Below are 16,380 nucleotides of genomic sequence, written 5' to 3'. Positions count from 1 at the left end.
TATAGGAACTAGTTTTATATTATTCCGAGTTCTCTAGTTCTCTCAACAAGTTTAGGACATATTTATATATTTTTAATTATTTATATTTTCAATTTTGCGATGAATCCATGGATTCATCGTAGAATTGGAAAAAAAAATAAAAAAAAATAAATGTGTCCGAAACTTGTATATGGACCTAGAGAGCTCGGAATGATATAAAATTAATTCTTATGTGTTCGTATAAATCTCTTGATTATAAAATATCCTCAAATGTACTGTAAAAAGTTTTTGCACATCTTTGTAGATTTGATTTTACTCTAATTAATTATAATTAGACATGTTATAATGACTCGTTATAAGGATTATGGACTAAATATATAAGTCTTAGTTAGCAGAGATTAAAGTTATCATAATCAATTAAATTCATATCAGAGGATGATAATTGATACAGAGGATTAGAATTTCATTCCCAAAATACGTGGTGCAAGTTTTAGTTGTCTTCCAATAGTTGAACAAATATTTACTACTTATACATCATTGTTGGAGTAGGTAGAAGTAGCAGATGTTGATGAAACATATCTCCAATTTCAGGAAGTGTTGAATATTGCAGATGAACCATTATGGGTTGATTTTGACAGTCATACTAAATTATCTCTCACCGCAAGACTGTCAAATGTTAAGGCAGAGCATAATGTGTTGCAAGATTGTTTTAATTATTTTGTTCGAGCTATTGGAGAGGCATTGCGACATGATCTCATATTGCCCAATAATTTTTATAGTACGAAAAAATTAAGTCTTCCAATTGAAAGAATTGATGTTTACAGGGATAGTTGTATTCTATATTGGGGAGATGATGCAGATGTAGATGTTTGTAAATTCTGCAATCAAGCTAGGTACAAGAGTACCAGAAGGAGTCAACAATGACGTAAATCATACAGTTGATTATTTTATTTGCCTTTAACTTCTAGTTTATAAAGGCTTTATGCATCAAAGAAAACTGTCAAACACATGACTTGATATATAAATCATCAAACAGATAGAGAGGGCCTAATGTGTCATCTATTAGATGCAGAAGTTTGGAAAAAAAATTAATAGAACATATCGAAGTTTGTAAAGTAGACTCGAAATATTAGGTCTAAATGCTGATAGATTTGATCCATTTGGTAAATCAGGAGAAAATCATTCTTGTTGGCTAGTTATTTTAACTCTGTATAATTTTTCACTTGGGATGTGCATGAAAACACCATATATGTTTTTAATGATGGTTGTAGCTGACTTATAAAACCTGAAGAAGTTAATAGATGTTTATATGCAACCACTAATTATAGAGCTAAAATAATTATGGGATGAAGTTTTTTCTATATACGATGTTCATATTAATCAGATATTTGTAATGAAGGTTGCTCTTCTTTGGACCATAAATGACTTTTCGACTTAAGGTATACTATTGGGTTGAAGTGCCACTGGGATCTTAGAATACCTAATATGTATGGAGAAATCAAAATTAATCATATTGAAACATGGAAAGAAGCCGAGATATTTTGATTGTCATAGATAAATTTTACCATCAAATTATAATTTTAGGAAGAATAAAGATAAATTTACTAAAAATAGTATTAAAAGAACACCTCCACTATTGATACTAGTGATCGTGCACACGCGTCGCGTGTGTAATATAATACATTGAAATCATATTGATCATTTATAATGAAATTATATTAATTAAAGTGTTTTAGCATTAAAATAAGTAGAGTTATTAGTAGAGTCATTAGGGTAAAGTACCTGACTTTTGAAAATCTGAATTATTTGGGTCTTTGAAAATCCGAATTGTTTGAATTTTTTAGTGTCACCCTTACGGCTTCCCTATGAAAAAAATTAATTTAATTTAATATTATATTTATCTTAGTAAAAAAAATTAAGAAAAGTATAATTTTTAACATTGTCGGCCTAAAATATTTATAGAAGCTTCTTTGATCATAGTGTTGCCAATTTTAAGATGTGGGACTAAAGAGAACTATATTTTTTTTATATAAAACAACCAAAGAAAATTGATGATGAGAAAAATTCATAACAATATGCCGCAGCCGAGTCTCAAAGTTAGTTAGTAAAGGGAGGAGATTTTTAATAAAATAGTAAGATTAATAGGGGAATAGATTTGGTTCAAAGTGTTTAACTTTCCATCTATTATTGAATAGTCACATGGACGGAGTATATTTTGATATTTACTCTATTGGTTTAGTCATTTGATTCATCATAATCTCTATGTAATTCATATTGAAAAAAAAATATTTTTGATAATATGATAAATACAATGATGAATATAAATGAAAAACTAAAGACAGTCTGAATGCAAGAAAAAATATGTGATTTTTTTTTTTTGTAAAAGATTCAGTCTTAATGTCGATAAAAGTAGTAGGAGACCAAAGCCAAAAGTAATTTATGCATTGAATAAGGATCAAAGATGTGTTGTTTGTAAATAATTGAAATCATTGAAATTTCTAGATGGTTATGTCTCTAATTTGGGAAGATGTGTCGATATGAAGGAATACAAATTGATTGGTTTAAAAATTCATGACTGCCATGTATTCATATAAGGGCTCATTCCTATTGTTTTTAAGAAAATCTTACCAAATTTTATATGGGTGCCATTACGAAATTAAGTATTTTTCCTACAAGATATTTACTAAACAGTTTTGAGATATTCACACATAGAGACATTAAAGAGAGGTATTCCAATCATTTTGTGTAATTTGAAAAAGATATATTCATCCTTATTTTTTTATTATATGGAACATCTATTGGTTCATTTATCATACGAGGCCAAAGTAGGATGATCTATCCATTTTTGATGGATGTATTCATTTGAACAGTAAACTTTTCATCTTTTATACTTCGACAATCTTGTACTTTAAAATTTTACTAATTTTATTATATACTAATGTTTAATATATTTTTTTTATTATAATCAAATTCATATATCATGATGGAGTCCATTTGTATCCCTCTTATTTTCCACTTACCCTAAAATAGTCCCTCCTCTTTTTTTGGGCTGCCAAAATAGTCAATCGTGTTTCAAAATATTTCTCGAATTCATCCTCCGGTTATATTCCCATTAAAAACAAACGGAGATAAAGTTCATCGCCCATTCATCCCTGAGAGTAGATCCTCTGAATCGTTTTTAGTGGTCCAGGGGATGATCCCTTTGCATGCATTGGTGAAATGGATGACCCCCACTTATAAAATAAGTGGGACCATTCATCCTCATCAATGCATGTAAAGGGACCATTCCCTGGACCGCAAAAAGCGGTCCAGAGGATCCGGTCCCTTCATCCCTCACGTTAGTTCATTTATTCACATTTTTCCCAAATTGGGAACCCTTTCTCCTTCATTATTCTCCTAAATTGAAACTCGCTAGAGGATGATCTCACAAACTTGAAGGAGAATCTTATGATCGGAGGCCACTGACTTAAAGCCACCATATACACCGCTGCCCACTGACTCGAAGGAGGATCGATCTCTGGTTAGTGTTAATTGCTTTCCTGTTGTTTTGCACCGAGTAGAACTAGTCTTCTGACTCCCAGTTAGGTTATGGTGCCATCCATTAACTCTTAACTCTTAAATTTGATGTTACCTACTGAAACATCCTCTAATTTTATTTTCTTGCCATTCTTTGGGAATTTTACAATATCGTAAGTAGGAAATTTTGTGGCTTTTTAAGCCAACAATTTTCATGGTCGAAGGCCAAATAAACTTTCATGATTACATCTTCGAGATATATCCTACCATTATGAATTGATATTTTTTTAATAAAATCCAACCAATACGTATTATGAATTGAGCTTTTTTTTATTGTTGCATATTAGATATTGAATTTCTTGCACGTGGAAGAGATGTATGGCTAGGTGAAATACTAATTCTCTAGAATTCACCCCAGATTATGGTAATTTTAATTTTTTGATTATGAGATTAATTATTTTACCACTGTATTAAGGTATGAAATTTAATATATGTATTATTAAAAAAAAATTCAGGCAGGATGGGGGAACCTACTTGTTTTACACTAGAATTATATTTTGGTGGTAGGATGGAAACCATTGGCAAAAAGAAAGTGTACACAAGTGGGGGTATTGAATATTTTGATTTCGTTGATCTAATAGGGATGATTGAACTTCGTGGGTATGCAATGGAGCTAGGATTTGTAGATGAAAATAGCTTTAGATTTTGGCACAAGTTTGGAAAAAGTTTAACTAGAGGGAGATACGCGGAAACTGATGTAGATGTGCTTGAAATCAAGAATCATATCCCTCAAAACTATGAAGTTGAGATTTACATGGAGCATGTTCATGTAGTTACAATCACTCAGCTAGATGCATGTGGTGGTTTGGAGAAAGCAAAAGAAGATGCAACAATGATAGGTGGTGATTGTAGTGCAATGATAACAAGTGCAACTATTGATGAATTTGCAACTACGTTTCATGATAGTGACTTTGAATTTGAGGAGGAAGTTGAATTAATGGACAACACTGGGAACATGATGTTGAAAATAATAAAGGGAAAAATTTAGTGGATGAGACTGACATTTTGAATGAGTTGTTGTCTAGAATGCCACAGGATGAAGGGGATGATGATTGTGTAAACAATGTTGATTTTGGGACTGATGTTGATTCAGAAGGGGAAGATGCGCCAAAAAATCCAATGTATGACCCAATTGAAGATTCTAAAATCCTGTTTTGACTCTCGGTATGATATTCAGTTCGAAGAAAGAGGCAAAATTTGCTATAGACAGTCATTATGTTAGACGAGGGTGTGTCGTAAAGTTTGTGAAGAATGATAGTAAAAGACTTCGAGGTGAGTGCATAAATGAAGGTTATAAATGGTCTATTCTTTATTCACGAATGAATAAAGATAAATGTTAGCAAATAAAGAGATTTAACCATGAGCACAACTGTTATTGGAACTGCAAGAATAGAAACATCAAAACAAGCTGGTTGAGTGAAACTTTTTAGAAGAAATTCAAATCAAATCCGAAGTTAGATACTAGTTGTTGGAATAATTGGTGTGACCCTAAGTTTTGATATTTGGACAAAGGTATAAATTAGGCTATTATTGTATTTGATATGCACCTGTGAGTGTGCAGGATGCATGTACAGCAAGGTAAAGTCCAAGTGTGATCTTGGTAAAGGAAAGTCCAAGTGTGATCTTCGTAAAGGCAAAGTCCAAGTGTGAAGACTTGGCGGTGTAAGTCCAAGTGTGTAGTCTCGGCAACGCAAGTCCCAGTATGACTTGACAACGTAAATCCAAGTATGACTTGGCAAGTGAGAAGTCCCGGAGGTAAGGGTCTCTTGGCAATAGAAGACCTGATAACAAAGAACAAGTCCGAAGGAAGCTCTTGAAGGCAGAGCGTGAAGAATGGGAAAGCATCTGAGGGACGCAAGGCTGATGGAGGAGACTAGAAGGCAAAGTCAAAGTTGTACGGTGGGGACGAGTGCTGAGTGATTATACTTGGGGTAAAATCCTAGGTTTAGGGTTTACCAGTCGATTGTACTGGTTGTTGACAACCAGCAAACCCGGAGTTGGTTTGTAGTTCTAGAGTTACCAGTCGACTGGTGACTTTACTAGTCGGCTGTAGATTGAGCAGTCGACTGGACTAAATAGAATGTTTCTGTTTACTCAGCCCATGTAGATCAGTCGACTGGTAAAGGTGATCAGTCAACTGGTATTAAGCTGTTGAGTTGTAACAGTCGAATTTTCATAGAGGCCAGTCAACTGGTGACTTTAGCAGTCTATTGTTAGTGGAAAAATAATTTAGATGTTTTCCCCTAAGTTCTATATAATAGGGCTTGGGATGATTAGCTTGGGTGACAAAATTAGAGGTCATTAACCTTTAATTAGAGTTTCTAATCTCTCATGATCCAAGTGCGCGTGATAGAGTATGTGGCGCGGTTTCTCCACTGACAAAGAGAATTGTCCTAGCCAGAATTGAATTTCGAGGATTGATCCACCGATGGATTGAAGGATCGTCCACCTTATGAACACACCGTGGAGTAGGAGCATCATCTCTGAACTATGTTAAACGAAACATGTTAGGGTTTGTTTGTTTTCTTCCTTGTTCTTGGCTTTTGTATTCGTATTAGTTTTGTATTTCCGCTGTGTACTAACGAATACCTAGGAAATGAACTAAGTGGGTGATCGACTATTCATCCCCCTTTTGCCGGGTCAAAGGTCCCAACACTGGTGAGTTCAGAGAAGAGGTACAAAACATTTTATGCGCAAAATTTTCATATAAACAAGCTTATTTGGCTAAGAAAAAAGCACTTAAACTAGTTGAGGGCAACATACAAGAATAATTTAGTCAAATAAGAAATTATTGTTCTGAATTGAAGAGGTCTGATGAAGATGCTTCAGCAATTCTGAAATTGACCATGGATGATGATGGGCTAAGATTTCAAAGACTTTATGTTGTTTCTTGGCATGCAAAGATGGTTTCAAGGACACATGTAGGCCTATCATTGGTGTGGATGGTTGTCTTTTGAAGATGAAGACAGGGGACAGTTGTTGGTGGCAGTTGGGCTAGATCCTAACAATAACATTTTTCCCTAGTTGAAAGTAAGATTAAGGACAGTTGAATGTGGTTTCTTCACTTGTTGGACAATGATATCGGCTTTGAAAATCAGTATGGTTAGACCTTTATGTCTGATAAACAAAAATGGTTGATTCTTGTCTTCAAGAGTTTGTTTCCAAATGCTGAAAATAGATTTTGTGTTGGGCATCTCTTGAGAAATGATGTGAATAAACTGCAAGTGCACGGTTGTGTCATCAAGTAATAAATATTGAATTCACAGGAACTAGTGATTGAATACCAGCTTACTAAGTAAATTTGATTGTCTAGACAAATCACAGGTTTGGCTGTCAAGAACTAGAAAATCTAATGAAAAAAGAAGGAAGAAGCAAGAGAAAAGATGTGATTAAGTAGATAGGAAGAAATCAGAAAGAAGACCGACAGATAACAGTAAAAGGTAGAGTCATCAAAGGGATAAGGTACAGAGATTACAGTGAGAAGGCAAAAATATCTCAGAAAGAAGACAGAGAAATCTCAGTAAGAAGGCAAAGAGATCATAAAAAGAAAATAGAGTGATCAAAGTAAAAGTCAGTGAGATCACAGAGAGAAGTTAGTAAGATCTCAATAAGAAGGCAAAGATGATCATAGTAAGTTCAGTGGGTGAAGGAAATTCTAGGATTTTAATTTTACCACAATGTTAGTAAACACATGATCTATATCTAGATGTTCTATCCTCAATGGTAATTTGTGTAGGTAGGCTATCCTATAGAGTCCGATGTAAACTTTTGGAACTACGCCGACGTATCTACTTCAATTGGTCATCTACTTTCAGATGAACAACTCTAGGAGATTATTTTCCTAGCGAGACCCTATCACACGATCCCACGTCACGCGATCCCACAACCCCCTAGTTATCTTCTCCTATTGTGTGACAATGAATTAGAATATATCCATTAAGATCTATGACACCCTATTACTTCTAGTGGCATACCGATCTACTTTCATAGTAAACTCTCCACTTCTTAGGTCTCTACAAGTCGGAGGATTAGGTTCTCCTTTTGGTTCATCCCCTATTCTTAGTGGGATACAAATCTCATGCTTTTCGTGTTTATACAGTAGGTCCTGACCACAAATTATCATATCACAGAATAAGAACTAAAATATATTCATAGATCAAATCAAAAGCGTTCACACAACAAAAAGCTAATCCCTTGTCATAGAATTTAGAGACTAATCCATACACATGGAGTTACAACCCGAAAACATGCTTCGATTCGTTTACAAATCAGATCCAAAATAGGAATTTAGAAAACAAACAAAGAAATCTTAGTCTCGTTACAAGATTGGCTCTCTGGATGCTCCCGATCATCAATCCAAGCATTAGAGTCAAATCCCCTTTTAGATCGTCTCTGAAGCCCTCTTGGAGCCCTTGGGCAGCCCCCAAACTGATCCCCTTTAGATTGGCGTGAGGAGCTTAAATTGGAAAAGGAGGTGGATGTGTGACACAGGCCATGCCGCTGGGCATAGGTACCCATGTCGGGCGCTGCTGCTTTAGGGCATGGTTGAGCACGACCCGTGCCGTTATGAACGAGCACCCGTGTTTCCCCAACAAAGAAGAGTACGACCAGTGCCACTGGCCACGGGCACTCTTGTTTGGCAACAGAGAAGAACACGGGTTGTGCCACTAGGCACTATCGCCCATGTTTCTCCAATAGAAAGGAACACGAGTCGTGCCAGTAGGCATGTCCGCCCGTGTTAAGTCTTGGGATCTTCCTTTCTTGATCTTCAATCCTTGTTTTCGCTTCGTTTCATGCCTCAACACAAGAAACACACAAGAGTAATACCACGAACTAGAAATAAATCGAAATGAAGCATTATGATATGAAATCATTAGTTAATTGCATGCAAATTGGGTCAAGAAATGCATCAAAGCTAATCAAAAATCCCTATATAAAATAGACGCATCAAGTAACATGAAAACGGATAGTTTTCGAGGTGTGGCAATCAAGAATGGTCTTTGGGCTGCAGCAAGAGCGACAAGAGTTGAAGAATTCAAAAGACACATGGAAGATTTGAAGAAAATCAATGAAAATGCACATGCATGGCTGGCCAAAAGACCTGAACATCACTGGTGCAAGGCATTTTTTAGCACAATTCACAAATGCATGCAACATTCTTTTGAATAATATGTGTGAATGTTTCAACCGTTTAATTTTAGAGGTGAGGGAGAAGTCACTAATTTCAATGTTTGAGTCGATTAGAAATTTGTTGATGACCAGATTTCAATTGAATAGGTCAAAGGCTGAGAAGTGGGATGGTGTGATCTACCCGAAGATTAAAGCAATGATGGCAAATAATTTCAAGGATGCAGCTGTATTTAGACCGATGATGGCTGATGAGATGCATTTTCAAATCATGGGGTTACGCAATCAACATTTTAGGTAAGATGAGTTGCAATTGCAGAAAATGGGAGTTGACTAGGATTCCATGCCGACCGTGTGGGGCTGCTAGAGTGGCGGATTCCATCTTTTTGCTACCATATTTGGTGTAAGGAAAAAAATCCAGAGGCTTATGTACATCATTATTACAGCGTTGGGGCGTACAAACATTGTTATTTACGATCAATCATGCTAGTGAATGGACCAGAGTTGTGGCCTACATGCGATTGACCACTCGCTTACCACCGGTTTATAACGAAAGAGTTGGTAGGCCGACCAAGTTGCGAAGACAAGAACCTGATGAAGTACTTGCTTCAAACCAAACTGAAAGGGATGAGAAGAAATAGCAAATGCAAGTGGTGTGGTGGATTTGGCCATAACCAGAGAAGTTGTAGTACACCTAAAACACCACAATGTTGTGGACCAGGAACAAACAATCCCACAAGAATGCAATGAAATGGAGCGAGATGAGAATAAAACAGCGTTGGATGAATACAATGAAATGGATATTGGTGAGATGCAGTCAACTCCACAGGGATACAATGAAATTGAGAGTGTTGAAGCTACAGAAGGCAACAACACAATGTCGAATAGAGATGAAAGATTCGTATCGGATAAGGCAGCAGCACGTGATGAAGTAGCATTAAATTAAAAAAAAAAAACAAGTTATTGTAATATTTGTTCTCGAATTGTATTACTGCATGTCAATAATATTTATATGTTTTTTTTAAATAGAGAAAAATCTTCAATCATAATTTTAATTTTATATGTAATCCTCAATCATAAAAAATTTTATTTCCATTTCCTGCATATAAAGTTTTATTTACTTCAACTTTCTCATGCAAATATTGTTACCTAATTACCCCTCAGATTTTATAGGTACAAAAGGTTTAAAAATGTGTATAATTCCTCTTAAAGTCAACACTTTACACTAGAATCGAGTATATTTTTTATTAAATTGAGCACAATTTTTTTTTCTTGTTTTAATATAATTCTTCCTAAATTTAACACCATTTAAAAAAAATCTAGTATATTTTCTATCCAATTAGTACCATTTAAAGAAAATCTAGTATATTTTCCATCCAATTGAGATAGAAAAAAAATCATGCTCAATTTGATAGAAAGTATACTAAAATAAGTATAATTCCTCTTAAAGTTGTCACTTTATACTAGAATCGAGTATATTTTCTATTAAAACTGACCCTCATATTTTTTGAGTACAAATAGTCTAAAAACAAGTATAATTCCTATTAAATTCAGCATTTTAAACTAGAATTAAGTATATTTTCTATTAAATTAAGTACGATTTTTTCTTACTTAATATAATTTTTCCTAAATTCAACCCCATTTAAAGAAAATCTAATATATTTTTCATCAAATTGAGTATCATTTAAAGAAAAGCTAGCATATTTTCAAAGAATCATATTCAATTTAATAGAAAATATACTATATTCTAATTTAATGTACTAAATTTAAGAAGAATTATATTTATTTTTGGATTTTTTATATTTAAAATATTAAGGATAATTAGATATGTATATTAGATTAGGGAGTAAAAAAAAAAAATTCTAATGAAGAGTGCATGTAAAATTGTGTTTGCGACTGCATGCAAATTTCTTTTTTTTTTATTTTTTTTTATTTTTGATGTGCGTGATTGTATGGTCACAGGTTATACGACAACACGGAAGTGGAATAAATATTACTAGTAATTCGAAACACGTGTTATCAATCAATGTAGGTTTTTGATATATTGAATTTATTTAAAATTGGAAATACAGTGTGGGTAGGAATTAGAAATGCATTCTTACTGGATAGAAATTGGAAATACATTGTTTCTAGGAATTGTAAAATTATTTAGTATAATCTCGTTTAAATGAGCGATCCATTATTATTGTGTTTCTTATGAATTCAAAAGTTTGGCTAGCTTTGTTGATTAAGATAAACACAAACTAAAAAAATATGTAATCTGGTGTGAAGAGTGGCAAATTCAAAGGGCTTTTGGTTTAAAAAAAACTTCACAATGGTATTATTGAATTGCCTTTTGATGTCATTCAAAAAGAGTTCCTGAGCTTTTGAAATTTGACTTTTTGCAAATTTGAATTGCAAATCGGAAAGAACATCCCTCAAGCTCAAAATTAAACTATGTAATTAAGTTTAACTTCTTCTTTTTTTCTCGATTGACAGGTCCAGTCATGTGTTGATTTATGGAGTGATAGATGTTGCTCACGGTTGGAAGAAGAAGGCCCTTCATTTTCATTGGATGCCTATGGATATGTCTTGCTGTGAGTAACACTATTTGGAGCTAGCAACATTGAAATTTTCTCTCCATTAACATTTAGATAACTGAATTACACACTTCAATAGGGTTGTAAATTTTTAGGTAACTGTGGTAGGGTTATATTGGATATGCACTTGATGGTACAAAAGGAAAAACACTTCTTCACATAGAAAGCTTTACGTTTAACAAGCCTAAGTTTCTGCTCGAATTATCCTTGTGAATTCAGTATTTATCATGGTCCTCTGTGGCACGCAGCAATAGTATGTATCTTAGGATTCTTCTGGCTATTGGATCTTTCAAAGAATGTAGTTCAAGTAATTTTCTTCCTTCTTGTCCATGACTTTCTCGGTTAATAACCTTGTTCCACTAAATTTACATACATGTATTGTTAGGGGCCAGCTCTAGCCCTCATTGCTGATCTATCAGGCAAATCTCTACCGTATTCTTCCAGAAACATCCATGTTGTGGTTTACAATGGAGTGATCATTGTTTCTTTTGTATATATGCCATCTTGGCTGTGATGTTGCAAATTCTATGTTTTGTTCATGGATGGATTTGGGGAATATCTTGGGGTACTCCTCTGGTTCTAGTGGAAGTTGGCACAATTATGCATTAAGTTTCTTGATATCATATGTTTGTTAATCTTGAAATTCTTGCTCTAATTATGTTTAGTGGTTGGAAATAATTTCTGAAAGTTAGTGATATATTTCTTTTAAATGCAGCAAAGATGGTTCCCTTTCTTGATGACAAATGCATGTTGTAAAGCGTGTGCCAATTTGAAAGCTGCATTTTTGGTTGCTATGGTAGGTCTTTGTCATCCATTCCATGTTTTTATGTAAAATTCTTCAAAGTAACTTTTTTTTTAATCTCACTATCTTTTTGTTTTTTCTTTCATTCGACATAGGTTTTCATCCTGTTGTGCTTGATGGTAACTATTATTCTCGGGAAAGAAGCACCATTAACCAGTTAAAAAAGTAAAGATGTGGAAAGAGAAAGCACATCTTTAAGGCTTCAAGAATTTGCCTCCAGGAATGCCTTCGGTGCTTCTCATCACCTCCCTTACTTGGGTATGAATTGAATTGGATTAAGTATATCATGTGGATGATTCACTCCAACTTCATTAACACATTTGTCCAAATTGTTTTAGATTAACTATATGAGTTCATCTTTTCATGGAATATTTCGAGGGTGTATTCAATCAAGAGATTGAATGATTTTTATTGATTTTTTTTTTAATGATAGATTTTTGTGGAGTTGATTAATTTTTATTAACTTGTATAGAATCTCGCGTAGTTGTAAAAAGAATTATATGAAGTTCTATAGGTTTTTACAGATATTTATAAACTTTTTCATGAAAACTTATAGATTTATGAGAAAGAAAAATTCATTTCGTTATTGATAATTTGATAAACATCGCTCCACATTTCATTCGTTATTGTATCTCTCCATATATTAACATTTGCTTGTTGTTGTTCTTGAGTATCAGATAATTGATCAAAGCAATTGACACCATGAACTTCATCTGATAAGGATGATGAAGCTTCATTATCTAGTTCAATTAGAAATTCATCAGAACGATACTCCTTGTGAAGAAAATTATGTAATTCGGCACAAGCCAAACTTTTTATAATAAAAATTTTATTTAAAAAAATCGTAAACTTTAAGCAAAATTAAAGAAAAATTAAAAAATGAAAAAAAAAACATAAACTAAAAAAAACGGCAAACTAAAAAAATCGTAAACTTAAAAAAAATGTAAAAAAAATATAAACTTTAAAAAAACTTAAACTAAAAAAATATAAAGTAAAAAAACGTAAAAGTTAAAAAAATTATAAGCTAAAAAAACGTAAAGTAAAAAACTTTTAAAAAAAACCTAAACTAAAAAAACATAAATTTCAAAAAAAACGTAAACTTAAAAAAAAAAAAAAAAAAAAAAAAAAAAGAGAAAAGCATAAAATTCAAAATAATAATAATAATAATAAAGTTTTAAAAAAATATGTATAGTTAATTTTGTAACAGAGGTAACATACCCTAAAGTAATCTCTACGGTAGACCGTCGACGTGGTCAAGGTGGTGAAGAAATTATAGTATTGAATTTGATCAAAGTGGTGAAGATTCTTTGTTGAATATGCGTTAAGTTGAACTGTATACTATTGTATTGGTAGACTCTGGATGGGGCTTAAAAAAATAATCAAAATCGAGGAGCGGAAAGAGAAAGGACTTACTCGTTAAAAATTAAAATGATTTGAAATCTATAGAAATCTCAATGGTGTGGAGAAGACTTTTTATTTTATATTTAAACTTGTACCAAGTATTTTGAAGAGCTCTTATTAATTAAAATTTATATCCAAAGAATTATAAAAGAATCATGAAAATCTATTAAAATTTTTTATACCAAAATATTTTCATAGAATTTTAAAAAATCGAGTTTGAATACCACATAATTTTTTAAAACTCTATAAAAATTCAATTTGGATACCATTAGATTTCTATAGAGTTTATAAAAATCTAGATTAAATACACCTAGGCTTTCAAAATCTATAAAAATCATTTAAAATAATTAAAAGTCCAACATTGAATACATTCATTTCAAAGGAAAACTTAAGTTGTTCTTCTTAGCTCTTTGATTCCTTGCAGTTATCATGGTTTCCTTTTATCCTCTATGACACTGATCGGATGGGCCACAAAGTGTACCACGGAGATCAGAATGGAACTCCTGCACAAATCTATGCTTACGATCGGGGAGTTAGAGAAGGTGCATTCGGTTTGTTACTGAATTCAGTAAGGAAACCAAAAAGAACAGGCCATTTCATCAAGACAGTGAACCTGAAATAAGTCATTTTGAAACTTACAACCTTTACATTGGAATAGCAAATTTCAACTCATGTGTCTCCATGTTAGATTGTATTAGGCAACACTCCCTTCTTGATAGAGCCAATGTGTCTAAAGCTTACTCCGAGTCTGGTTTGGGTGACGAGCAACTTTATTATGTTTGTCGGCATGGCTGCCAAGAACACCCCATGTTAGGGTGATGAGCCTATGCCAAGAACACCCAATGTTGGCTTTTAAGGGGAAGAAGAAGCAAGGCTCGAGTATTATACAATTCATCAGATTGAACATTGAACCGATTTTCCTTTGAAACAAAGAGCATCAATACCTTGTTCATTAAAGAAGGCAGATTAAACAAGAGCATCTGAACCGATTTATATGGTTGGCATGTGAATCCGTGATTGAAGAAGGTTCTTTGACTTGATGATTAATATTATTTTGCAGGAACAGAGCAAGCAGCCATGTGCTTTTGAAATTAGTTAGGGATTTGAAATTAAAATAGGAATGTATTGGGTTGCTAAGCGAGAGGAGCACCTTTTACCATGAACGCATTTAATTGAGAATTGAGAAGAGAAAACAACTAAGGATGCATGTAATTTTGTTTTGATAGTGATCCTGTCAAAAAGTGAGGAAAATGGTGCGCTGATTAACTGATATTGACCATGAGAAGATGAAGATCTAGTGATACGGACTAACCTACACAGTAAAAACAAGAATTGAGAGGAGAAAGCGTTAGTTGTAGGGTCAAGCATAGACACTTCAACGCTCAAGTCAGAATTGTAATCGAGCGAAATGGAGAAGAAGATGAATAGTAGAATAATGGTGTCCATCCGTGTGTGCGCGTATGCATGGATGTTTCTACGTGTCAAAATGTATCTGGCCTACAAAGAGGATCCCTTTTTATATTGTCTCTCATAATCTCTGCATTAATAAGATGGTAAAGAATATCGAGTGTCAGAGTATGTTGAGTGGTAGAGGATGTACGGTAGTCGTCCCATGGTCGGAAGAAGGTTCCGTTGCATGTATATGTCAAAATGGTGAAATATTTTCTAATAAGTAGTTGTTATTGTCTAACAAATTATTGTGATTATCTGAAAATGTTGTCTCCTAAAATGAGTCTGACAAGGTCTGGGACCGACCAACTGTATACTAAGAACCTTGTATTGGAGAAGTGGGGAGCTAGGCGCCGTAGGTTCGATCGACCATCGGTCCGACCGGCTATAGACTTGGAGTCCAGCCTCTGCAAAGTGCGGAGCTAAGCCCCGTAAGTTTGATTGGCTCTAGGGTCGACCGGCTATAGACTGGGAGCCTTACCTCTGCAAAGTGGGAAGTTGAGCCCTGTATGTTCGACCGACACTCACTACAAGAAAATTGATATTTAGCGACGAAATATTTTGTCGCTAACATATTAATGTTCGTCGCTAACAAATATTTGCGACGATAACTTTTCGTTGCTAGAATCGTCATTATAAGCTTATCGTAAATAATTATTAGCGATAATTTTTTTATGTTTCGTCGCTAATAAATTAACGACGTGATTAAATCATCGCTAATCATTTTAATCGACGCTAAACTTTTAGCGACGAATTAAAATTGTTCGTCGCTAAGAAATTTGTTTGCAATGAATCCAAATGTTTCATCGCAAACAAGTTAGCTACGATTTTCCTGATTTTGTCGCTAACGCCATCTTAATTCGTCGTTAACCCATTTCATTTCGCCGCAAACGCCTGCGATAAGTATTAATATGTTCAAGTTATTAATGACGAATTTGAACTGTTTCGTCGCTAACAAGTTAGTTACGATTTTCCTATTTTCGTTGCTAATAATCTGATTCGTCGCTAAACCCGTTTGTATTAGAGAAGTGGGGAGCTGGGCCCCGTAGGTCCAATCGACCATTTGTCTGACCGGCTGTAGACTTGGAGCACAGCCTCTACAAAGTGAGGAGCTAAGCCCCGTAAGTCCGACTAGCTCTGGGGTCGACCGGCTGTATACTGGGAGTCTTACCTCTGCGAAGTCGGAAGCTAAGCCTTGTAGGTTTGACCGACGCTGGGGCTGACCTGTTATATGCTGAGAACCCTACGTCTGCGAAGTGGGGAGCTTAGCCCCGTAGGTTTGACTGGCTCTAATTTCGCTCGAGTTTATATTGGGGATTCTGCATCTACTCGGACAAGATGTTGGGTCGAACATTATGTCGGGGATTCATCTTGCACTCATCCACTACATTTGAATATAGAGTTTGGTTCAGCCTAGCGATGTGTCTAGCATTTTCGATGAGACCTTTGGTCTGATCGGTTAGAGCA

The 16,380-nt window shown here is 34.3% G+C and overlaps 1 pseudogene; it reads left to right on the top strand.

Moving 5' to 3' along the window:
• The first annotated feature begins 8,511 nt into the window (after positions 1-8,511).
• LOC122021555 lies at positions 8,512-14,278 on the top strand (annotated as a pseudogene).
• The last annotated feature ends 2,102 nt before the right edge of the window (positions 14,279-16,380 follow it).

The sequence above is a fragment of the Zingiber officinale genome, chromosome 9A (assembly GCF_018446385.1).
Source record: "Zingiber officinale cultivar Zhangliang chromosome 9A, Zo_v1.1, whole genome shotgun sequence".
In the NCBI taxonomy this organism is placed as follows: Eukaryota; Viridiplantae; Streptophyta; class Magnoliopsida; order Zingiberales; family Zingiberaceae; genus Zingiber; species Zingiber officinale.
This window is presented reverse-complemented; position numbering and strand designations above follow the sequence as displayed.